This window comes from Larus michahellis, chromosome 7 (assembly GCF_964199755.1).
Source record: "Larus michahellis chromosome 7, bLarMic1.1, whole genome shotgun sequence".
NCBI classification, from domain to species: domain Eukaryota; kingdom Metazoa; phylum Chordata; class Aves; order Charadriiformes; family Laridae; genus Larus; species Larus michahellis.
Genome location: NC_133902.1, coordinates 39,395,990 through 39,421,996, shown reverse-complemented (window position 1 = coordinate 39,421,996; position 26,007 = coordinate 39,395,990).

Below are 26,007 nucleotides of genomic sequence, written 5' to 3'. Positions count from 1 at the left end.
GTACCTCACAACTGCTACACATACAGAACACCTGAGTGTAAAGCACGCTCTGACTTGCTCTTCTCAAGCCTCACCGCACTTTGACAGTTCAAACTTTGAGGTAGATAGGATTAATTCTGATACTGGTAATGCACTAAAGCGTTTACTGGACCAGTAATCAGAAAATGTATTCTGCCTTTTGTTCGTGTGATTTTAATTCATCTTATAGTTAAAACAGATGATTTGGCAGCACAGAGGTGGAAGAAAATTCCTAAAGCCCACAAAGGAGGTGCACGTTGTTTCCCTGCCATAGAGCCCAAGAGCCCTTGCTGCCTACTGTACGGCAGAAATTGTGGGCCAGGCAGTGGACGCTCCCATATAGTGACTCAGCAGAAATGTTAGATGCAAGCAGATTAAGCATTCCTTAGTTTGAAGGTAGAATAAATCCCATAAATATATGCTTTGTCATGGGATGACTATGGGAGAACACTACTTTCTTGCCCCACAATTAGCTGGATTTCAAGGCGGTGCCAGGATTCGAGATGCAGGAAGCTTACAGTGCTCTCTTGCACTAGATGTATAGCAGCAATCTCAGAAACACAGTGCCGCCTCCATTCACATTCACATTACATTGAACACTTCGGAAGCCATTGCTGAAGGGACCAGAAGCTCCTTTCATTTGAAAGCTTATTATCAGTAGAAACTAATAGGCAAGCTTCCTCCTCACAAAGGAAGAAGAAAATCTAATTTGACGTGAGTGAAATTATTTGTTAGATGTCTCTGTGTGCATGCTAGTGTGCGAGAGAGAGGGAGCACAGAACTGGTATCTTAATAATATCAATCCTTAGGATTTATTTCTTCTAATCATTGTTTCCCTGCCACAGAACCTAGGAGCCCTTGCTGCCTACTGTATGGCAGAAATTTTGGGCCAGACATATCCAACTACTCAAAGTAGGTAATGTGATGTTACACAGGTTCTGTGACAGGCTTTAAATAAGAAAACAAATCACTGCCAGAATCTGGAGTTGAACTAAACATAGATAACCTCAGAAATTAGTTTACACAGACATCTTGGACAGTGCTTTAAACTCTCAACGATATGCTCTGCTTATTACACTACAGTTGTCAGACTTGTAGATACAATGCTAGCCTATATATTTTATAGGATATTCTGGTTAGCCTATGGGTCATATTTTTCACAACTGCAATTCAGCATGATTTTTGCATCAGCAGAGCTGTATATAGCATATGCAGAAAGTCATCATCTCTTATGTAGACATATTATACTTCCTTTTACAAAGTTGCATTAGCCTCATGCCCACTAATAGGTAACAAGTTGATGGCACAGCATGTAAAGCCAGAACCAGTCTTCCCAGTTGCCTTCATCCCTTTCCAGTCTAATTATACATTGTGCATATCCATGCAGCTTTCTGTATCTGCTGGCCAAAATCTGGCTGCAGTAACAGAAATGACTTGACGTCTTATCTATTATAAAAAAGCCTGTTCTAATTCTTATGGCAACAAATATCAATCATAACAACAACAGTACTCTGCTGTAAAATGACTGTTCTAGTTACACCACTTACATTAGAATTTATTTGTGAAAGCCCTTCATAGGCAAAAAAAAAAAAAGAGAAAAGTCCAATTTACTATTAGCTGTTAATGCATGATTATTTTTATTTGTCTTTAGGAAAAGCCAAGTAGCAGGCAGTACATAATACCAAGCAGCACCAGGGAAGCTGAGTGCAATAAAATGACCTCCAAAGGAAGTCAAATGGAAGCCTCTCAAACTCAAGACGTAACTACATCAATTAATAATTATGTCATTGGACAGTTATACTGAGAAGCTGATACATATGTGCTTTGCTTCCTCCTCCTTTACCACTTGGTACAGCAAGATCTGGATGTTTTGCTGATAGTCTCCCTCATTAAGCAGTGCATAATAATTTTTTAAAGATGTTTTACTAAGTGTTTTTACTTTATTATTGTTTTAACATGGTAATTAATTAGGTTTCCCATTTCTATTTTTCTTTGATGTAACATTTTAAATACAGTTGTAGAAGTATGGAAAATTCTTGCATATTGCACTAAATCCTGTAGTAAAGTGAATGTTTGGTGTGCAGGTTTCTCATCATGAGCAAGTTAATAATGAGATAAAAATGGCTTCTACCTTCACTCAGCACACTGATGAAACAGGTAAGAAGCGGCATGAGAATAAAGGCTCACAAACAAGCAATAGCAAACGTCTTTACTCACATAAATGTACCGCTCTTAGCATACAAACATGAAAATGCACATTGCTCTGAATTCTCAGCAAAGCATATTCATTGACTTCAATGGGACTTAAGAAATGTAGAATTCAGTATAGAGAGATGGCTTTTGCATAAGGAGGTGGTTTTAAATATGTGCTCAATTGCTTGAAAGAACTGGGGACTTGAAGAATTGTCTGAAAACACAGGCAAATATGAGCCCATGTATATGCAAAATTGTGGATGAGAAAGGCAAAATTTATGGCTGAACTGAATAGCCCTGTGGAATATGACCACAGACGATGGTTTAATCCTGGTATTAGAATTCACACATTATATTCACCCAAAGACCCCAGTCAACCTTTATCCCTGCCACACCACTCAGGTATGGCAAAACAGTAGGTGATAACTTGTCCCTCAACAACTATTCTGTCGTTCTCTCTATGGATTTGTGTTCGGGATCAAGTGACTCTCTAGACTTCTGCAAGGCTAAGTACAATTTTCCTAATGTAATAATGTTTTATAATTCACTGATAAAGTAAATTTCATTAAATGCAGGGTGGAGGAAAAACGGTCTTTTTTATTCTTCTTCCCATTGCAGTAATCAATGCAGCTCAAAACTATGAGCTCCCAAAGACTGTAACACAGATTTTAAAACAGCAGATTGAAAGGACAGCCCAGGAAAAGGCAGTTCACTCTGACCGAGAGACTGCGACACCTGCAAAAGAAGTAAAGGTCTGTGCTTTTAATAAGAGGGATCTTTCTTTACGCAAATTGGAAGTGGTAAGATTAAGACATTGATCTGTCATGTAGTCTGAATTTCTATTTTGAGTAATTGTGATTAAACATGTAACCTATGAAAGTGGTGGGAATATATGGATTTTAGGAATTAAGTACACATAACGTAATACGAAGTATGCTAGAAGGCTGAACAAGTACTTATAGTATGTGACAAACACAATTAAAAGTAGACCTTTATAAAAACTTTTGCATTCCTATCCTCCTCTGCTGAATAGTCTCCTCTTTCCTTTTTTTGAATCTGTAAATATGTATCATTTCTGACACCACAGATTCTGAGAAGCATTGGAAATGTCACTTTCAGAAGAAATGAAAATGAGCATAAGCCACAGCATAACTTTATATTATGCTTGTAATGCAAAGTCTGCATTTGTTGCAGCAAAACCTCTGAGACTGCTCAATCACCATTTTGCATTTTGTATGAATTCCACATTTCTTTTCACATATATCCTATGGTGCAAATAGCACAGCTCTTGGTTCAAAAGATTGGTTTTATGCATTCTGAGCAATAGCTGATGGATTGTGTCTTTCCAGATCTTATTATAATCCTATTGCTTGGATCCTTGCAGAACTAGCTTTTGTGAAGAACAGAAAAATTGTTTTCGATGTTACTATACTTTAAAAAAAAACAACCACTTTTGTTCCCTAAAGATGGAAAATACATACCAGGAAATTACATTGCCTTCAACAGTTACTTCATCTTCTACTGCTTCTACTTTATCAAACAGACTACAGGAATCTTCTAGACAGAACTGCTACTTCTGCAATGATTTGCTCCAGATCCCATGAATATGGAACCACAGAAAAGTTTTCCACTACTTATGCAAAAGCTCCATTGGAAATGACAGCAACTTCCCAGTCCACTGTATCATCCAGCTCTTCAACAAAGCCCACTTTCTCCACAGATCTGTACCCAAAGCAAAGCAATTTATGTGAACTAAGACATTTATACCAACGTTTCCATGCACAATTAAGAGAAATCTTAGAGAAATATTACCTGAATGAGACTTCTAATATTTTATCATGGTGTATCTGAAAAATGGAATATGATGTCAGATGTGCAGCAGGCTGGATATGGCTTTGCCTTCATATTCAGATGTTCACAAGACCAGAAAAACAATCCTTAGAGTGGCGTGAAATCTGGAGAGGAGAGGTCCTCTCTATAAGATGGGTCTTTGAGAACCAATTAAAGATGACCCTCCAGACGCAGACAAAGCTAGAAGCATTACAGAGCAGGAAACCATTGCAGGTGGAAATGTTAAATACGTGGCCTGGATGTTTCAGACCCAGCCTCTTGATGCGCTGCATGCACATGCTCCAGGCTCTGCAGGAACTGTGAACAAGGCCCTTGCACTAGTTAGGGGAGGTGTTCACGCAGTCACGTGTATGTTCGAAGTGCCGCCACTGGACTCTACAAATAAAATTTATCACTATGAGGAACAAACATCAGATGAAACTCGCATCTGAGAAGTTTCTAGTGGTGCTGTAAAGAATCTGAGGCACATGCTGGAAGTACAGAACCTAGAAACTTGGGCAGGTCTACCCAGTGGATGTGCTTAACTTGTTGCAGCAGAGGTCTGAGATGAAAGAGCTTAAATGAAGTGCGAAGAGAAGCATAAAGCATTTTGAACCTCAGCCGTTGTCTGTTGCCAGACACAATTTTGGTTAAAGACTGGAGAATGAAGCTGTCCGTAGAAAAGACACTGAAAAGAGGCATGTCAGAGTAGCACACTGGACATTTGAAACGTAGCCTTTACCTGTGACCGACAAAGACCTGGTGGAAATTACAGTGGCACGTGGAATCTCAGTGGAGGAAAACACAAGTGGTGCTGTGTGCAAGGCAAAATAGTTAGTTGAAAAACAGCCTTGGCACACAGAGGATTCAGAGGCAGTAAGTCCAGCTGAAGCATCATCACAACGATGAAACAAGCAAGATCAAGGTCACGCACAAGATGCAGCAGCCCCTATACACCACAGCAAAGCACACTTCTGATTCTGAATTTGATGGCAATGATAAGCAAGTAGTACAAAAATACAACATAGGAATTCAAATAGATCTCCGCGAAGACCAGAAGGCTGAGAAGCTGGAGACACAAGAACTGTTGTGAAAGCGTCTAGCTACTATCTCTTCCACCATTATGAGGATTAGTGCTACGAGAGCTATTCTTAAGAATTATATAGAGGAAAAAAAAATAAAATAGATACTAAAATAAAACATGCTTTAGCATTAAACATGCTAATACTGTTGTATTTGAGAAATATTAACATGCTAGAAAATGTGCACAGAATGCACCTGTCTTCTCATGCTTAAAATTAATGCAACATCCTCTTAAATGAGGTAAAATGTTGCCCGTATAAAATAACTCTAGAGATAAAATAATGGTCGTGTTTTGTGCACATCTGGTTTTAGTTTATTAAAGCACAAGATGTGACTTAAGACAAAGCGAACTATGTTTCCCTGGGTTTCCTTTTTAAGTAAAATTATTGAAACGGTTTACAAATTAACATGCAATGTCAATTTTTTTTCTACCATTTCCTGCTGGGGGATTTTACCAGTTGATACAGCCCTAGTCTGAATTAAGGCAGGAAACCCATTTGCCTGATGTCAGAGTCCAGATTTCACATCACTAAGGAGGGGAGCCACTCAGTGTCCCCCAAAAAGCTGAGCCTGTTATTTGTTTCATATTGCAGTAAAATTTGTAAATATATGAAGTATGTGAATATATACGAGTATTTATATATGAATATGAAGTAAATATTGAAAATAAAACATGCCTTCTTTCTCATGGTGCATGTTTTACTTAAAAATTATATTAAGAGATTATGTAGACTGCAAAGTTATGCATTTGAAACTTAGTGTTTTCCTTTTGTACATCGATTTTGGGCACTGAATATGGATGGGATCCTGTAGGAAAACCAGATGTTACCATAGCTTTAGCCATCTGAAATACGTGAGCAGAACGCTGATGCTTGAACATCAATGAAAATGGCAGAACAAAGCTAAACACTACCATACCTGCAGAACTCTGAAACAGAAAGCTCTGCTTTGGGTTTCCCAATTCTGCACTGAGAAGGGTGATACCTCTGTTCATGCAAGCAGCAGAATTAAACATGAGCAGCTTGTGATCCTGTAAAATGAGGCACAGTCTTGCAGTGGTCCAACAAAATAATTAATGTGGTGGGTTGGCCCTGGCTGGCAACTAAGTCCACACCCAGTTGTTCGCTCACTCACTCACTCCCCCACAGCGGGATGGGAAAAAGAATCAGAAGAGCAAAAAGCAAGAAATCCTGTGGGTGGAGGTAGAGACAGTTTAATAGGTGAAGGAAAGCTGGGGCGCAAACAAAGCAAAATAAAGAATTGATTCACTGCTTCCCCTCAGCAGGCGGATGTTTAGCCACTTCCCGGAAAGCAAGGCCTCAACATGCACAACAGTTACTTGGGGAGACAAATGCCATAGCTCTGAATGTCCCCTCTTCCTCCTCCTTTCCCTCAGCTTTCATGATCCGAAAGGTCCTTTCCAACCCAGGCAATTCTATGATTCTATAACATCTTAGTTGTGCCCTCTCTCAATTTCTTGTACATCCTCAGCCTGCGCGCTGGGGGCAGGGAGGGGGTCAGAGTGGGAGGAAGAAAAGTGCAAGTGCTGTTCAGCAATAGCTAAAACATGGTGTGTTATCAACACTTCAGTCACAAATCCAAAACATAACACCAGATGAGCTGCTATGAAGAAAATTAACTGCATCCCAGACAGACTCCGTATACTTAAGCATGCTAAAAGTGAGTAGAAATACCCAGTGCCAGTAGAATACTGAATTCTCTCTATGTTCAAGCCTCTGGATTTTGTTTTGGATTTCGTCCGTCTGTTGAATATTGATGACCTCAAATAGCAGATCAACCTTTCCCCCGCTGATTTTGTAGGACTGTTCACATGTGGTGGGTTGACCTGCCAGACCCCCACCCAGCCACTCTCTCATGCCCCCTCCTCAACAAGACAGGGAGAGAAAATAGGATGAAAAAGCTCATGGAACAAAATAAAGACAGGGAGATGACTTACTGCTCCAATGTGGTGTCCTTCACAGGCTGCAGTGCGGGTATCTGCTCTGGTGTGGTCCTCTCCACAGGCTGCTGGGAAATACCTGCTCCCCTGGTCTCCTTGACAGGCTGCAGGGGAATCTCTTCTGTGGCGCCTCCTCCCTCCTTCTCTGACCTTGGTGTTCACAGAGTTGTTTCTCACACATTTTTCACTCAGTCCTCACTGCACGTGCAGCGTTTTGCCCCTTCTCGGATACATTTTTCCCAGAGGCACCACCATTTTGGCTGCGGGGCCCAGCTGTGCCCTGGGGCAGGTCGGTCAGAGCCGGCTGGAACTGGCTGTGTCTGGCACGGGGCAGCCCTGGCCTCTCCTCAGAGGCCGCCCCTGCAGCCCCCCGGCTACCAAAACCTTGCCACTGACATCTAATACGTGATTAATTTTCATTAACGTGATGATTATTGGCTCCGCTTTGAGTCCTGGAAGTTGCTTTGGGATAAACTTCCCTTACATTCCCTCTTTCTCTTTGTTTTTCTCTTCTCTTGACTGTTGCTTTCTGAGGCATAACACTATCAGCTCTCCAAGCAAATGAAGTATAACCATCCAGTGAGACAGTTTTCCAGGAGACATCTCACCTTTTTTTCCCCTTGCAATTACCTTATCCCTTTCCGTATCACAAGGCTTGTGCCTGTCCTCACTCTTTGCATTCAGAACACTTGCCTACCAAGGAATATTAAGCCGAGCCCTTCCGTCTGGCTCAGGCCACCAGCCGCCAGCGGCCCGTGCCCAGCAGGCGGGAGGCCTGTGGGGGACACCGCACCCCACACCTGCCCGGCCCCCGGCCCCAGCCCGCTTAGACACTTAGTTGAGGCTGCATTGGAGGCTTTGTGTTTCACAACCAACAGTTCTTTGGGGGATTTATTTGTTTTTGTTTTTACCGGTGGTTTATTCTTTTCGCAAGTTCTGCATGATTTTGCAGATATTTAATTTCTCTTTCGGCATTTTTCACAGCTCTCATTATGGGCACTAGAAATATATGGCAACTAAAGCTGTAATTATAAAATCTACATCACTTTCTGTCTTGATTTGTGAACGGCTATAAAATCAATACCAGCAGGCCAATCAAAACCAGACAGAATGCTGAAAAAGGCCAAATTTTCTGCTGATGTCAAGGGGCATTGCTATTGTCAATGGGGATATATTTATCCAAGCAATTATTTGGCCCACCCTGTTTGTATTTGTCTGCTAGTATGGTTTTCTTAGCAATACAGAAATCAAGACAGAATAGCAGCATGCCTTTTTCCAAGCCCAACAGATTATCCATTATTTCCTTCTGCCCCTTACTGGTATGAAATAAACCTTCTGCTCATGCTTTGTACTTTACAGAGAACTAGTATCGTTTATAATTAATTATACTTCAAAAAAGAAAGGATTTTGTATAGTCAGCTAATATAATTGTACCTAACTCAATCTTAAAAATTAACTGAAGAAAGTATTGGGTCTGAACATGAAGACTGTAAAAGTCACAAATAATTATGTCCATAGCATATCTGGACCATATGAGTGTACAGTCTGCAGGCTGACAAAGAAGTGGAGCTCCTTGATGTGCTTTTGCATGATTAAGTAGAACTTCCTCATCAGAATTTCAAACATCTGCCCCTTGTTTATTGATCTCTAAATCACATTGTAGATTCAAAGATTATACATACATGATACTCAACTCCACTTACACTCGTAAACCTTTTATTATCACATCTCATTTCACAAAATAAATAGTTGTTATGAATAAACGGGGAATATTGTACCTGGTGTAATGCAGTGAATAGTGCTATCAAATGTATGGATTTCTGAAAAGGGAAAGATGAGTAGTTTTTCACTTTTGAAGTATTACTGTTAGTTGAACAAAAATGAAGCCCTAAAATTGACAGCTGAGATACCAGTTAATGCATAAAGAATACTACAGTTTTAACAAAACATATGAACTGATACAGTTGAAAATAAATCATAATGTGTGGTTTAAACTAATAACTTTTTAATATGTGGTTCTAGAAGCTGCAGATTCAGGAAAATGAAACGTGCAGTCTCTGTCAACAGAGAGTTTACCCAATGGAATGCCTAGTTGCGGACAAGCAGAATTTTCATAAATCGTGTTTCCGATGTCACCACTGTAGCAGTCAATTGAGGTAAGAAGTAATTGTATGTTCACTCATAGAAGTCTACATTTGAATATAAATACATCTGGTGAAATTATTTTCAACTAGGTTATTCAGTCTGTAGGATGCTGGGTTGACAGGGAAGTAACCTGGGTTCCCCTTCTCTTCTCTGCTACTGACATCTGCCCTGTGACATGGAACAAGTCCTTTAAATTCTCTAAAGAACTGCTTCATCCCAGTACTTTCCAAATGCTTCTGCCTATTACTTCCTACCAACTGTTCCAGACCTTCAGGAGAGCTCATGAACAGGAAGCAGTAGACAGAGAAACTGGGGTGGAATTTAAGACATCTGAACACAGACCAAATTTTCTCTCACTTTTCCTCATCCATAAAATGAATGATGATGGTTCTTTGCATTAGCAAACCACTCTTGTAACTGTTATATGGAATACATGTGTTAAAATGTTAAATGAAATTGCTCTATCAGACTGCAAAGCCTAACAGTTCTGGGTTTAACACTGTTGAGGTTAGTTACACACATTTCCTTTACTTCATTTAGAAGCAGAATACAAATATAATCAAGCACAATTTTCCATAATTTGCACAAAGGCTACAGAAAACTGGCCCTGCATTTCTGCCACCTACGTTATAGAAAAAAAAAAAAAGAGGATTTGGTCTTTAATATGATGAAGAAAAAGGTCCCAACAACCCCCAAGTGCTGTGAAACATTCCTGTTTGAAGCTTATGCTGTGTAACAACCGAATAAGTTTGTGTTCTTTCTTAAATCACAAAGCATGATTCTTCACCTTCATTTTGACTTTGAAATTGTATGGGAATTTGCAATTAAAGCTTTTAGATACTTTTGTTTGTGTGTGGTCAGATTTGGCCAATACATTGAATTTGCTCTCTTTATGCTCTTCCTTTCTTTATATATACTGTCATGTAGGGCTAATTGAAATACCAAGTAAAGTGTAAAATTCATGGTAGATTTATGATACGTAAAAGTATAAAACAAATTTTCTTCCATTCGGCAGCTTGGGAAGTTACGCAGCTCTCCATGGAAAAATATATTGTAAACCCCATTTTAAGCAACTTTTCAAATCAAAAGGAAATTATGATGAAGGTTTTGGACACAAGCAGCATAAAGAATTATGGAATTCTAAAGATCAATGTAGCTCAGTTGGCAATATTCATCCCGAAGAACCAAATCCCATTAACAGTATACCTGTTGATCTTAAACCAACTACAGAAGTTGATCAAGACTTGTACTTAGGTACTGAAGGTATTCATCCTGATATTTTGGATAATAATTTGAAAAAATCCACAGAAAGAGGTAAATTAAAGATGATGTGGCCACCTTCAACAGGGGATGCAACACCTAAGAAAACATTTTCTATTGAAGAAGTGGCTAAAGTAAATAAGCCAAAGTGGCCCCCAGAAGATTTTGCTCAAGAAGGTTCTAGTTTACATACAAATAAACCTCTGGGCAATAAAAAGGATCCTCAGAAAAAAAATGCTGTGGGAGAGCAAAATAAAACTGACACTGCAAATGCACAACAAAATCAACACTCATCCCTTAGCTCTCTGTCTGAAAAAGAAGCTACAAATATCTGTCAAGCAAAGAAAAATGAAGCAGGCAACAATGGAAAAGATGAGGAAGCTGGGAACGTGCAAGATAAGCTGAATAAAACGGGAGGATCACAGAATAGGGAGGAAAGTGGAAAGGATATTAATGAAGGTGATAATGTGATTGTGCAAAGTGCTGGGAAGGAGCGAGAGAAAAAAATTAATGAAACTGGTAATTCAGAAGTTGTACGGGTTACTAACATTGATGATGTAACAGTACAGAAGAATCACAAAGAATTCAGCTTGAATAACAATAACAACAACAATTATGCCACTTTTTCCACATCTAAAGATTTGTAGGCAGGAAACAACTCTCTCAGCTACATCTAAGCCACTGACAGCATTAAGCCGTGCAATTTGCACTGTATCGCAGCATGCCTTTGCAAAGCTGGAAAATCGGTCTAGAAATGAAGAAATATTTGAGACGCATGAATTTCATGAGAGCTATTCTAGCGATACTGTAACTGTTTCACAGGATGAAGAGAACTCAAAAGATGAAGATGCTATTACCTCTAATAGTCTTACTCAATTTAATAAAGATGCCACTTGTCAGAAGTCTTGTACAAATAACACACTAGTTTTAAAGGAGGCAACTAATACAACATTCCCTGTTGATACTGAGTTGGTATGCATTGGAAAAGAATCCAAATATGACAAAAATTTAAATATTCTTTTATCTGACACTCTGAAAACATCTTTTCTTAAAAAAGACAACCCAGTTTTAGACTGTGGTCTAAAAGACTCTGTAGGCATAACTAAAAAGTTCCTGCAGCCCATATTCAAAGAACACGGGAATTATGTTACAGAACTGAATGGTATTAATACCTGTCAACAAAGTGAAATAATTGAAGTCTCAAAGAATAACATAAACACAAGCTTAGATTTACTGAGCTCAAGATGTACAGCTGCCCCATCATCGCAAGGTGAGAAAGTCAAGTTCAAACAGCTCACTGTAGAAGAACAAATTAAAAGAAATAGATTCTACGATGAAAATGAATAAAACATCTAAGTGATCAGCTACATCTGTCACTCATTATAAAGTATGTCGTAAATAGGTATTTCTTCAGTCCAGTTATTTTGTAGTCCTTCTTGAAGAATTTAATATCCATAGATTACATATGAAAATTTGTTATTATATACTGTCAATTACTCAGACTTTATTTACTTAGTTTATATTTAAGGCAATGAAGATGCATAAAATCGATTTTTTTCAGTCTGTAATTAAAACAACTTGTCTCTCTATGTTCCTAAACCTTGCAAGAAATATTTCCCTACATGACTATCCCGCAGAAACATAATAATTCAATTTTACTGTTTATCAGTTGTAACAAATTAAGATGTGAAGCACCTGGTGTGCACAAAACAGGAAAAATATTTCCATAGCTTTTTTCTTATGTATTGTTATTATTGTAACTGAGCTGTTGCTCCATGACATATTACGTACATTTGTTGTGTTAGTTCATACTACAAGATTTGGGGTTTGGTTGGGCGTTTTTTTGCTGGCTTTGGGGTTTTTTTGCAATATCATGCAGTACTTAGTTTGAAATGGACTCATTAATTATTGAACAGTAACCACATCTGGTTGGTGAATAGTACTGTTTTGCTATATTCCTAGAGCTGCTGCTATGGCATTATATTGCATGACAGGAAAAAAAAAGTGTGTAAACTTTATCACAGGATAAAAACAAACATCCTAGGAAGAACTGGAACAAGGCTTGGGAGCAACTAGACTAATGGTTGTTTCAGTAACTAATTCAAAGTCATTTTAACTGAAGCAGCTCTCCAGTTTCATATGTAAACCTCTACAAACTTATGCAGATTTAGCACTTTTTTTCCTTAATGTGTTTATGGATTAACATTTGCTCTCTTAACACTATTCCAGCTTGCATGAAACAGCAACATATCATTTAACTGTTGACAATGCATAATAAAAAAGCACTTTGCAAAAAGTATTTTGTGAAGTTTTTTTAATATGAATTTATACCTACAGTTTGTGAAATTTCTCATGTGATAATTACTTTAAAGAGTTTGTTAGAGTGACGGGGAAGGATAATCAAAATACAGTTTTCAAAATAATTTCTTAAGTGTCTGACAGAGACAGGTGTTTGGAGTAATTTAGAGGAAAGATAGGCTGATGTTAAAAACATTTCAGGAATTATTATGCAGAGTTCTAGAACAAAATATCTGTTGCAGTACAACTCATTGCCCAAAGGAATGGGATTGTGGGTAAGTGGGATAGCCACATGTGATTCTTCCATACCTACACAGAAACAACTACCAAGTATACGCACACAAGAGAAAAGCTATACATAGTATTTCTTCCACAAGAATACTTCAAGAGAGTGAAACATCCTCTTTATGCATCATGCTTCACTCCTCTGAAGCAGTCTCATGAAACACAGAAATATAGAATAGACCCCTTAAAATTAATGTTCCCAGAAGACTGATTAGCCTTCATGCAAGGCACTCGGATACCACTGTATCTGTTAACTTTGTTAAAAATCATTAGCCTATATGCCATTGTGAACATTCTAAACTTATTTTGGGAAGATCTTTCTCTGTTCTTTCTTCCCCCCCCTCGCATTTGGTTGTAACCATGGTAAATTATTTTTAAAAACCCACGAGATTAGTAAATAGATGTAAATAACTTTTTTTTTAGTAGATAAAACTATTAAAAATAACATCAACAAAATTCCTGCTAAGACAACAACAAAAAAAATTTCAGAATATGCAAGCCTGAAGAAAATCAATGAAATTTGTCTAAAATATTTAGGGCTCTACATGAACTAAACTTTTAAATCTCCCCAATTCCCCAAAATTGCTTATTAGGTATAAGATCAGTGGTGACTGTGTTACTTAGGAAAAAGGAATGATCTTGAGGGTGGAATTGTGTCTGTTTGTTTATGTGTACTTACATAGGTATGATCATGTGCAAGTTAGTAATTCAAATAAAAAGCTAATATGGTTGCAACATTTGTACCTGAAGTATAGTTCTGTGCCAATTTTCATTCTCCTGCGTATTCTGATGAATTTAAACTTGCATCCTGCAATTTAGAGGTGTGACAGATATCAGTTATGATAATAAAAACTCATTTACACCAAGAAATTAATGCATCTGAAAATATTCTTACAAATACAGACCTTTTTGCTTCACCTAAGCAAAATAAAAACACTATCAAAAATGAGTCACAGAAAATGCTTGTTCCCTTTGGCCAGCTAGAGATGACTCAAATAAAGGCTTTGATAAAGTAGTAGGAAAAAGCAGGACTATGGGGAAATCTTTATTCCTAGAGAGAATAATATGTTAAGTTGACATACATAAATGACATACCATATGGGGCAAATCTCCTTGGATATTCCATGATCGGGATTCTGCTTAGCATAGGACAGACACAAAAGTGCAGAACCTTCCTCTAGTGGATTCATTACCTTTATACTTCCCTCTCTCAGTGGGTGGCCTTTTTTCTTCCTCCAGTAGTGAGGATGAATGTTAAGGCAAAAATAAATGATACTGCATAATTATTTCTTTGAAACACAAGCCAGGTGTCCCATCACACTGTCTTGGAGTTCTTACAGAAATCATAAGGATGACACCCTCTAAACCTGTTCTAGAAAACTAACAGCCATGGGTAATAAAAAATTCCAAAAGGATGTAAATTATCTGAAAAAAAATTAAGTAGAAAAGTTCTTCAGAACTTCAGCCAAAAGCTTAGAGATGGAGTAATCAGAGACAAGATAAGGCTGGAACTCACCGAGATGTGTGTTTGTCTTACTCCCTTTTCCATAGAAGGCAAAAGAGATGGGAGATGGTGCGTGTCTGAGTCACCCTAATGTATGCATACATTACCACTGCAGAAGTCACACTCTGGAGAGGATGCATATAGCAGCTGAAAGTGAGATTGGGATAAAAGCTCTAGCTAGAAAGTAGCAACCTTACCGATTTTCTTTAAATGAAATGCTAAATGAATAGTAACTCCTTAGCTGCCAAAAAGCCTCATGCATTTTGGCAAAACCATACAGGTTTACTGCATCTAAGAAGCTCATCTTTATGGTTTTAAAAGAACTAGCATCCATTAGAGCTGTACTTTTGTGAGACAAAGTTTAAATATCTTTAAGTTAAGTTAACCTCTAGCCTTTCTAGGTTTTAGTACCCGAGTTTAAATAACTGGTTATCTGTTTGTAAAAGTCCCGTTTTCAGTGTGGAGAGGCTTGATGGCTCCTGAGAGAAATTCTGGTGGTGAAACCCCCATTCTCTGGGTAACTTCCTCTGGCTACTCCTGGGTTGCACCCCTTAGCTCATGGATAGGATATTTAGCAATGCCAAGGAATGGGACCTCACAGTCCTGCAGGGCAGAGCTGATCCATTTCCAGCACAGCTGCAGCCAAGCAGCGTTCGACAGCAAAACTGCACTGACAAGTAGCTGTGAACGGAAACTTCTCCTCATCATTATTTAGTACAAGAGACTTGCAGTCTGAGAAGTCTGGTTTCACTCGGTATTACTGGCTAGTGAAGATGTTCTACTGCTTTTAGAACACAGCAGGGTTCATGTATTCTTCTATACTCAAAAGCACCAATTAGAGAGATTAAAGAGCCTGATTTAATATCTTGTTAAGGACCTTCTGAATTGCTGGGCCAGCACTGGACTTTAGAGGACTTCTAAATTTGCAGTCCCTTTGCAGCTTCATTAACATAATTGGCACGAAGATTTACTTAGAGCTACTTAAATTGTTTTTATAAATGCAGCATATCAACTGATCCCTTTAGAGTCTTTATAGAGTCAGGGGCGTCCTCAAAACTATAGAGGGACCTAAATAACACTTCTGCTATACTGCTGAAGTGGACTCCCAGGTGAAGGGCTTGCTGAAAGCAAATGCTTGATTACTGCAAAATGTGTACTTACTTTGTCTGTCTTCTGTTAAGCATTTATCTCCTTCATACATATTAACAGGCATACCGACATTAGTATCTTAAAAGACATAGTGCTCAGCATGGACATTAAAACCATTCTAAGGATCTGCCTTATTCTAATACAGTACATTTCTTGCAATATCCCTCTCATAAATAATTATAGTTCAGGTCTTATTTTCAAAGTGCAGGATAATTATCAGAATTACGTATATAAGATTTGGGTCACTTCAGTCAAGCACACCTCCGACTGCTAGGTATAATTGCAAAAACATTAACTACCCTGGGTACACTCACAAAAACAGGAAAACATGAAGTCAAAAAGAGACAGATTAAAACCTTTGTCTCTTTTAATGCTTTCATCCATTAAGAGGCACCTAAGTTAAATCCTTTGGGTGAACTTCTCTGACTTTCACAAGCAGCATTTCACCTTGTATGCGGGTTACATTTGATGATTTTGACATGAAAAGCATTTTGCAATGTTTTAAAGAGAGGAACTGTGTTAAAATGGGCTGAGGAACAAAGACTGACCTTACTTTTGGGCTTTCTAAGACATTAAATTACAATTTAACCATGAAAGAGCTGAATTTTCAGTATAGTCTTTAAACAAAAAACAGGACAGGTGTGTACTGCTTCAGGAAAAGAGGTGAAAAATTCAAAGTCTTACCTCTCCATGGATCTGTTTCTTATACCTTCCTCACCTGCCATCTCTTAGGTTAGGGTGTGTGAGAGAACAAGACAGAATAAAGTCTTCACATGTATTACAAATGTGTTTTTCATTAACTGAGTACATTACGATTTCATTAAAAACAGACATGAAAAATCTACTACACGTTTGCAGCAGGTGATTTTCAAAATCTCATAATCTGGTTAAATAAAAAAAAAAGCCTCCTAGAAAAACCTCAAAGGGATATATACGTGTTGGCAGCTAATTTCAAACCCATTTTACCTTTTGGCTCTCGACACTGTAACCATCACTATCAGTATCCATTTAAAATTACTTTTAGACTGATGTAATGATACGTGTGACAGATGCTGACAAGGAACAACGTTCTATCACAGCAGGTACCTAGGAAAAAGCCATCCTTCCCCACATATTCCAAACTGAAAAGAAGGCTGGTTTTCCAGCCACCCTTATTGTAGAAGAAAATTCACCAAATACTTCATTCATGATCAAGAATGTCACCTCTCAATAAAAAAGGAAGATGACTTTCAGTACAAAAGATGAAAAAGTTAAAAAATTATGGTTGAATGGAGGCATAGTTGAACCACAAGGGGATGGAACGGTAAAGAAAGTACTTCAATATACTGTTTGGTAAATTAGATTATGTCATCCTAATTGTAATACTGGTGCACATATTATAACAAAAAGAGTAACTAATGAGTAAGAAATCGTCTCTTACCACTTAGAATATGATTACAGTTTCTCTCTCCAGTTCTCCAGAACTCTCTCCAGTTAAGAGTTCTATAGAATATTAGATAAAAAAGAAGAAATAGAAAGCTATGAATCCAGCATGTATAGCTGAACACAAAAAGTAATTTTGCAGTTGCAATCTTAACAGGTTTTGTACAGCTTTCCATACAGCAGTATTAGAGTGGAAATAGCATGTACACAGTGTCATACTGTTTAGAATCTCTTTTTCTTTATTCTCTCCTATAAGCTGCTGGTCTAATTTGATGGGATGCTACTCTTGTATTGAAGGCTACATATTGAGTCTTGGTGACTTTGACTGAGGAAACTATTTTGCCAAAGTGGGCAGTGGATTTTATGTGCCTGGAGAGAAGGTAATGAAAAGTAGCTTTAACAGGCTCTGGCAGCTGTCCGTGCCGACAGCATGCCATAAAACAGAAACAGCATGGACTCAGCTTCTTGGGCCAGAATGTGAAGCCTAAATTGTTTTTTTCAAAACAAAGTGTTATGACAACAACCAAGAATACCTTTGTATGTTCCTGGAAGCATCATGATATGAACATTTGGCTAACAATATATGGCAAACTATATTTGAAAATACTAATGCTATAAACTAACATATAGCAGAGTGCTCCAGATCTTAATTTATTTTTTTTTTAAAGAAAGTATATGTGCACTATAGACTGCAAGACTGGAAAAGGAGGAAAAAAATTAATAGGGATAATTTACCTTATTTGTGAAAGCCTGTGTAAGAAAACTCAGCTTTATAAAATTCTTCTGAATAGCTTCCAACAAATTTGGTGAGGCTGGGATTAGGTCTCCAGACATTTATGTCCTGTGATTACATTTCAACACTACTGCAGCACTCCAGAAAACAAGCCGTTTTCTTTAACGGGCTACAAATTTAATCGTCACCTCCAAGAGACAGAAATGACGTAGCAATAAAGAGCATTATGTATCTGTGCTCTGGCTATCTGTATTTGCCAGTCCTCTGCCAGCCCCAGAACGGAAGAGAAACGTACATTTCCTTATACAGTCACTCTTAAGTTCTGCACCAAGTTTATAAAAATGAAGGACTTAATCAACACCATCTCCCAAATACCTTAGATAAATAATATATGAATCAAAACAAATTCCTTAACTGCATATGGCCACCCTGATCAAAACATATTTTTTTAATTTCTACACTAACCGCTGTAAAGATTAGCTTCAGTTAGTTTTTGTCTTCTTAAGGAAAACTTCCTGTGATAACTATGTCTGTCCAGTAAACTTCTTGTATCATAGTGAGGAACTGCTGTTTCACTGGGGCTGTTCAATGTCATCAAACTATTACTGTATCTGGACAAAGGGACATTCAGTAACATTGATCCTTGTATGCATTTGTTTGCAGCTGAAGTTCAGGATGCTCACATTGCCCCTGTTAAGACACTAACTGGTGTCAATCTGGAACTTGCTCCATCTAGAAACTCAAAAACAGAAAGGCAGAAAATAGAATTAACCATGGGGAACTTCTTTGTTGACACTGACTAAGAGTATTGTGCTTGTATGGTGTCCTGTCTACAAAAGGCCTTCTGAACTGATAAACAACCTGCACGTGAGTGGAAGAAGCCTTCACTCAGTGCCAGAGTGGAATTCACATGATCCTCTTTAGTAGTTTCACACTAACATTCTCTGAGAACTTGCTAGGAATGCTTTTTTTTCAAATGCAGACTTGACTACACAGAAAAGGTGGCTAATGGATGAAACTCTGCAACTCCTGTACCTTTACTGAGTTTGTTCCACTTGTATGTACACGTATTACTATATTTACTAATATCTACTATATTATTGATTCATTATTATGTGAATATAATTTTTAAAAAATTAATCATAATTCACAGGGTCATGAAATAAGGTCATATGGACAACCTTAATTTTAACATTTGCTAACATCTGAGTTCTTTATTTTGAAACTTTAATGTTCCTTTAATATATTTGCTGAAGACCTACATAGACATGTGCCCAATACAATTACAGTGATTGAGTTCTGGAAATTCAAAACCTGGATCCACTTGAAAGTTATAAGAACTGTTAAAGCCCAGCATCAAAATATCATGGACTGATGGAGTTTTAAAATATGAGGAGTAATTCCTCCCCTGATTCAAGTCTTAGAATGATGTAAAATTCTAGAATGTTCAAGAATTTTCTAGAATCATTCTTCTTTAACACACATTAAATGCTTTCGTGAAGCCGAAAAAAATACACCAATACCTGTCTGGGGTGACTTCTGTAAATGACACACTCCTGCCCAAGTAATATTATTCTGCTAAACTGTGATCCTAAGATCTATGTTTTCTTCTATCCCACCCAGTCATGTACGTGTCTCAATTATGGGAAAAAATAATACCATTCCAGTAATAGTTTTGCATACTTGCCATTTAAAAAATGCTCTTTTCAATTGCTTATAATTTTGTTATCTATTTGGGTTGAAGCTTTCTGCACATAGGAAATGACAGACAGACTGATTTCTTTTTAAAGCTTTACCAAAAAAGACTTCCTCCATTTCCAGGAAACGTATCTGGTAAAAGTACAGAATTTTGCCCATGCTAAAAAATACCTTTCATCAGAATAAACTCACATCAATCTAGCGCCTCAAATTTTATATGGTTCAATTTTGACTATATTTTCAATATAGTTTTCAATTTCAACATCTCACATTATTTTTTTTATGTTATAGAACATGTCCTGGTGATATATAGTAATGAGAATGTTTTTATTAGGACTTCTTTCTGAATTGCTGCAGCAGCTAGAAGATACATAGGAGATTGTAATCAGTAAGGTCTGAGGTCATATTTATAATAATTTGATAAGTCAAAATATTAAATAATTGTGCAAGTAGCAGGATTCATCCCTTTTATGTTCTGAATAAGGTAAGAGTCCTAAGAAAAACACTATGCTATCACAAAATTAAAGACTATATCAGACAGCTTTTGAGTTCAGCCCTTCTAACTTTCAAACTTAATGTTCTTTTAATGTGCTATATGAATATCACATGTCTGTATGTATATAAATAGGTAGATACTCATGTATATGTAAGTGGAACCACAAGCAATCAACGAATTACTGTAACACCAGCTGTGTATATATAGAACAAGGAAGCTCAGTACCACTAAATTGCTTCATAATGTGGTGGCTTCACCTTTCCCTCCCTCATTCTTTCTACCCATACACTCCATTTTTTCTTTTATTGTTCCTCTACTTGCATTATAAACTCTTTGGGACTGAGATTATAGACAACTTTTTCTTCCAGACGAAAAGCAAAAGCACACAGCCAAATATTCCTAATGCAGTTCTCTCCTTACTTTGAATAAATTTTGGCAGCAATGTCCTCAGACCCTTCCCAGGCAGACATCCTTATCTACATGGATGCCACTACAGAAACAGAAACGTGTGAGCAATTTTTCTTGGAATGTTCTTCAATGTAAATAAGGGTGACAGAAGCAGGCCGCTGTGTCAATCATAAAATAGTACCAGTGATGACAATTCCAGCCTTTGCAGTGCTAGTACCAGGGACCAGGGGACATGAATGCTGAATTCTGGTAGATGTTTCCTTTGAGAAAATGGAATTTAATGTCAAGTCACATCCCTGTACTGGTCACAGCCCCTTGCAGGAAAGCAAATCAGATGACATCTTTATCAGATGACACAGAACCAAGCTCTCTGGTTTATGAATAGTAATTGCCAAATCATCCTGCAACAGCCTTAAAAAGAAAATTGCATGCAAAATTATAAAATAAGTGAAAACATTAATCATAATTAAACAGAACCACATTGATTTTTGCCAGCTGGATTCAGCCACTGACTGATGTGAAGTCTCTTCTCTCCTGGTTAACCCAGCTGAGAGCTGGATTAATTCTTTTATAATTAATTTCTCTAGGTAATTGTGCAAATATTTGTCAAAACAGATAATCCGCCACAAAATTAAATATGGGGTGGGGGACAATAAAATCTCTAATATATTAAATACAAAGATAAAAATACCTAAATTGACTGGACCGATGGAGAATTAAAAAAAAAAAAAACGATGTTCTTTCTGTGTCCTGGTCACTCATACAAAGCAAATTGCTTGGATCTGAAAAAATGTTCCACCACCCATCCCTTCCTCAACACATAAGGCCTATCTTACATCACTGTTCAAGGCAGTTGCAAAGAAATATGTACTTATGGAGTCTTTAAATACTTTTATGTATATTCATTATGTTCATAGCGACATTGCTATGAAGGACACTATGCAAATGGAAGCTGTGCTTGCAACTGACCACTTCAGATAAACATCTTAGAGAACTCCCTCCAGCACAGAAAGGAAGTTGCCTTGCTTTGTTTGTGGGGAGATTAGCCCTCTCCAGCTAACCTAATACATGGTAGATAAAATAATGAAAATAAATACTTCTTCATGCAGTGTGAAATCAGATCACATTGCACTTCCAGAAGAGATCATGTGAACAAACTCTTTGGGGCAAAAACCTTGTTTCCTTACTTGTCTATATAGCACCTAGCACATAACTGTGATTTGCATCTCACAACATAAATCTACATCATATTAACAAATGGGTTACCAAATGAGTCTGAGTAACACTGGCAAATTGTAATGCATTTAAAAATAAATAATCAAATATTCCTCCCACAGATATGTAAAGGCAGTGCTGCTGTGTGTAGATACACATCAGTTAAGTATTCAAACCCTACCAAAGGGAGGAGTGAAATAACGTTTCTCTTTAAAAGGTTATTTTACAGTTTGATGTAAAAGATCTGCTGATACACTATGCCTCACAGAAGGGCTCAATTAATACATAGTTTGCCTTCTAATACCAACTGCCAATGCACAGCTGGCACAGCTGACCCCAACTGACCGAAGGGATATTCCATGCTGTATAACATCATGCTCAGCAATAACAGCTGGGGAAAAGAAGGGGTGGAAGGGACATTTGTGGTTACAAAGTCTGTCTTCTGAAGCAATCACTGCATGTGCTGAGGTCCTGCGTCCCAGGAAGTGGCTGGACATCACAGGCTGATGGGACGTAGTGAATCCCTTCCCTCTTTTACTTTGCTTACATGTGTGGGCTTTGCTTTTCTTATTAAATTGCCTTATCTCAACCCTCAAGCTTGTCATCTTATTTTCTCCCCCTGTCCTTTTGGGAGGGTGTTGTGGTTCGGGGGGTAGGAAGAGTGGTGGAGAGTGGGTGGGCATCTGGCAGCCAGGCAAGGCCAACCCACCACAGCAGGGAATATCCACGGTATTTTATAATTCGGAGGTTTTGTCAGCCTATCACCATCCTGGAAATTGTTTTATGTTTTCTGGTACTCCTGTCATCAAATCCATACTGCAGTTATTCCTCTTTGAAAGTTGGTCTGGGACAGACCCACCTATTTAGTGCCTATACAGTTACTTGCTAGTAATCAAAAATCTGACTCACAGCAGGTAATGATGCAATTTATGTATGTCAAAAGTAGAGCTTTCATCCGAAAAAAAAGGGGGGCAGGGCATTAAGAGACAAAGACGTCAGATGAACCAGTGGAGAAAAGACTAGATGAAGCATGGAAAATCTGAAGATTTGATGTTTAGCATAATCAGTCTCCAGCTGGATGCACAGTTAATATCAAAACATAATACTGAGACTCCACTTACTGCTACCTACATTAGCAAAGTATCAACTCCCTGTGAGATAATTCTCTCCAAAACCAATAAATTTCATATGTATAAAAAGATTGCAGAGACTGGAAAGTAAAATGCCTGCGTGGTTATAAACAGAACAGTCATAAACAGAACAGGTGGAAACAACTGGGAGCCCAAACCATTTTCTGTAACTGGGGAGCCACCTGGGGGCATAAAGACTTTCTGGATGGAGATGGTGTAATTTTTCAAAGCATACATATTGCTAGTAAAAAGCAGAACCTCCCCTAAAACCTGAGGTTAAAGACCAAAGGATATACAGCAACTGTTGGTTTTGGTTTTTTTTTTTTTCTGAAGTTGAATTTCAGCATAGTTCCTACTGTCTGCCAAGGTCCCAAATACCAGTACTTAGACCACTGTTCGCACCTTGTTGGCTGTCTTAACAGCTAAAACAATGATTTAATAGGTGTGATTCCTGAGCACTTCCGCCACCTCTAGAAGCTTGCTGATCCAGAATGGACTCCTGCTGACAGAGCTGTATGGGGATCATATTTCTTAGAGTGTTTCTGCCGTGAATAAGAGTAGTTCAGCTCCTGCACGTCCTATTAGTACTGTTCAAGAGTGCAGTATTCTTTTTCAGAAAGAACTGTCAAACTCTTCTGCCTTATGGGACTGAAGGCTAAATCACAGTTTTGTGGGCTAAACCAATCTATGAAATTTTACTGGGATACAAAAAAATCGAGTTTATCGAGGTACTATGAGCTCTGGTAAATTTTAGAAAATGTTATGTGTGCTGTAAAGCACTTGAAGGAACAGGCCCATATTTCAGGTGTACTGCTTTCTCTTTTTCACGTTTTCCGCTTTTATTTATTTGGTGTTTCTATGCCTGTAACAAGAAGTCTCCCTCTGAGAAGTTTTGTCTCATAAACAGGATATTTAGCTGTTATGTGGTACATTGTCTTTCTATTTGGAAAAAATTCTGTTTAGAGATCTTCAACACTTCTAAAAAATTGTGTTAAGATATTCTGTAGCTATTTTGTAGGGTTTTTTTTTTTGGTATCTACACTGCAGGCTTACCCTGGCAAGTAATGATTTAGTTACCTTCTGCACTAAGCCGTGGATATGCTTGCAACAAAGCTGATGTTGAACCTTAAAGACTACTCTTTTAACATGAAAATACTGTTTAGACAAGATATCTGAATTTACGTTTACATTTTTAGATAAAGTTTAAACTATTAAAAATAATGAAATTTATTTTCTAGTTACTATGAAAGAGCTTCACCTACAATAATTATTTTTTATAACAAAAATATTTTTTCCTCTTTCTTTGCAGGAGTTATAAAGTTGTAACTGTGCAATGCTTCAGTTAGTTCTGCAACATTTGTAAAAATGTGAGCAGTAAATAAAGTATGTCTGTTAGGCTTTTTTTTCCCCAAGATATAGCTGACATCAAATGTTAAAAAAAAGCCACCACCTCCTGACTTAACAAAAAGTAAAAACTACCATACTTTTTGATAAATATAAAATACTAGTATAAACACTGTACATTCCGAAGGCTTGAAGTAGCTCCTGAACTAATAAAACCAATTTGCCAGAAGAAAGACATCTCTGACTGAGCTCTTGCACTGTTTAAACCCATAAGCATTTAAACCATTTCTTGTTATTTCCTTCCAAACAAAAGCGGGTGTATTCAGTGTTCACACTGGACCCAGTAAACTCAAATGACTACTGCCACCAAAAAAAAAAAATGAAAATAAAAGGTAAACAGTTGAAGACTGGGAGGAAAAGAAATCTACCACTGTAGTGGATTAGTCTCACCAGAATAAAATTTGCATTAAAAGGTTGCTATGAAAGGAAAGGGCATGACTTTCAGGTTGTTTAACAGTAGTAGCAGTTCTGAACTCAGCACAGATGAGGGTACCCACATCTGGTACAACTGAACAAGGAATTCTGCCAATATCCAATATTAGTATTAAGAATAAATTCCTTCATTAAGACCTAACAAATATTTGCGTATGATGAGATTAATTCAAGAGATTATTTAATTTTAGAAACATTTCTAAAAAGGCATAAAATATGGTGGTAAACCATTAGGAATTAATAAACCTCCACACCCTTTTGAATCAGCAGATAAAGTACAAAACTGAGTAAAGGGCTTCTCTTGACAAGTAAGTGCCAAAACAGCGCATAAAGACTAACAACATTGACAAGAACCCAGCAGTGAAACATCTTTCTGAAATGTCTTCAAGTATTACTCACCTGGCTTTTTAGAGAAAGAGACTAGAAAAGAGGGAAGAGACATTTATTGTTAGTGTAACTGAGATCTTAGGTACATAACAACTATTAGTTACAAAAAAAGAGTGATAATAATGCAGTTAAAGTTGTTGTTGTAACCCTCTCGTGCTGTTACATCCACCCTTCCACTGCTCCTCTGGATCCCCGATCGTAGTTTCGCTCCTGTTAGGAGTGTGAGGTAGTGACAACAACGACGCGTGACCATTTGGAGTCCTTGGTCAGGATTAGTATGACCTTCATGTTTATAATTTCTTACTCCTCCTCTAGAATCCGCTTGGGGTCATTTTTATCTTTGCTAACATGCTTTTCACCTTTGTCTTTCTTCACTGGTCTGCAGCTCCATTTCTACACCTGAATATACTATGCATTTTAGATACTATTTCTTTAACCCCCAAACCAGTTTTTGGTAGCTCCAGGCCTGCATTCCTTTAACTGACCGTGGGTAAGCCGTAAGGTCTGCAATACCAAGCCTGTGCCACTTCCCTTATCACACTAAGCCAATACTCCTCTATGGTGCATCTTAGGTCTTCAGTTCTCCAGGGCCTCTGCTACCCTACCAGGCCCTGATACCTGCGGAGATACCTCTACGCTGCATCACCGTGGTTTGGGTGCCCAAGACCTCATTCCACATAGCGTAACAAAAATGCAAAACTGTGGTCATACCCCATGAACAGAAGTTAGCCGGAGACGCCTGGTCCACGGGCGAAATTGCTGCTACAGCTGAACCAAGTGAGTCACAGGCGCAGACAGGCCGGGCACAGCGAGGGGCACAAGCCCCAGTTCGGAGGCCCTGCAGAGCGGGCACACACCTCACCGCCCCCTGCCAGCCACGGCGAGAGGCCACTGGAGGCTCACGGCCGCGGCGGGGCGGCGCGGGGCGGCACACAGCACCGCACCGCACCGCACCGC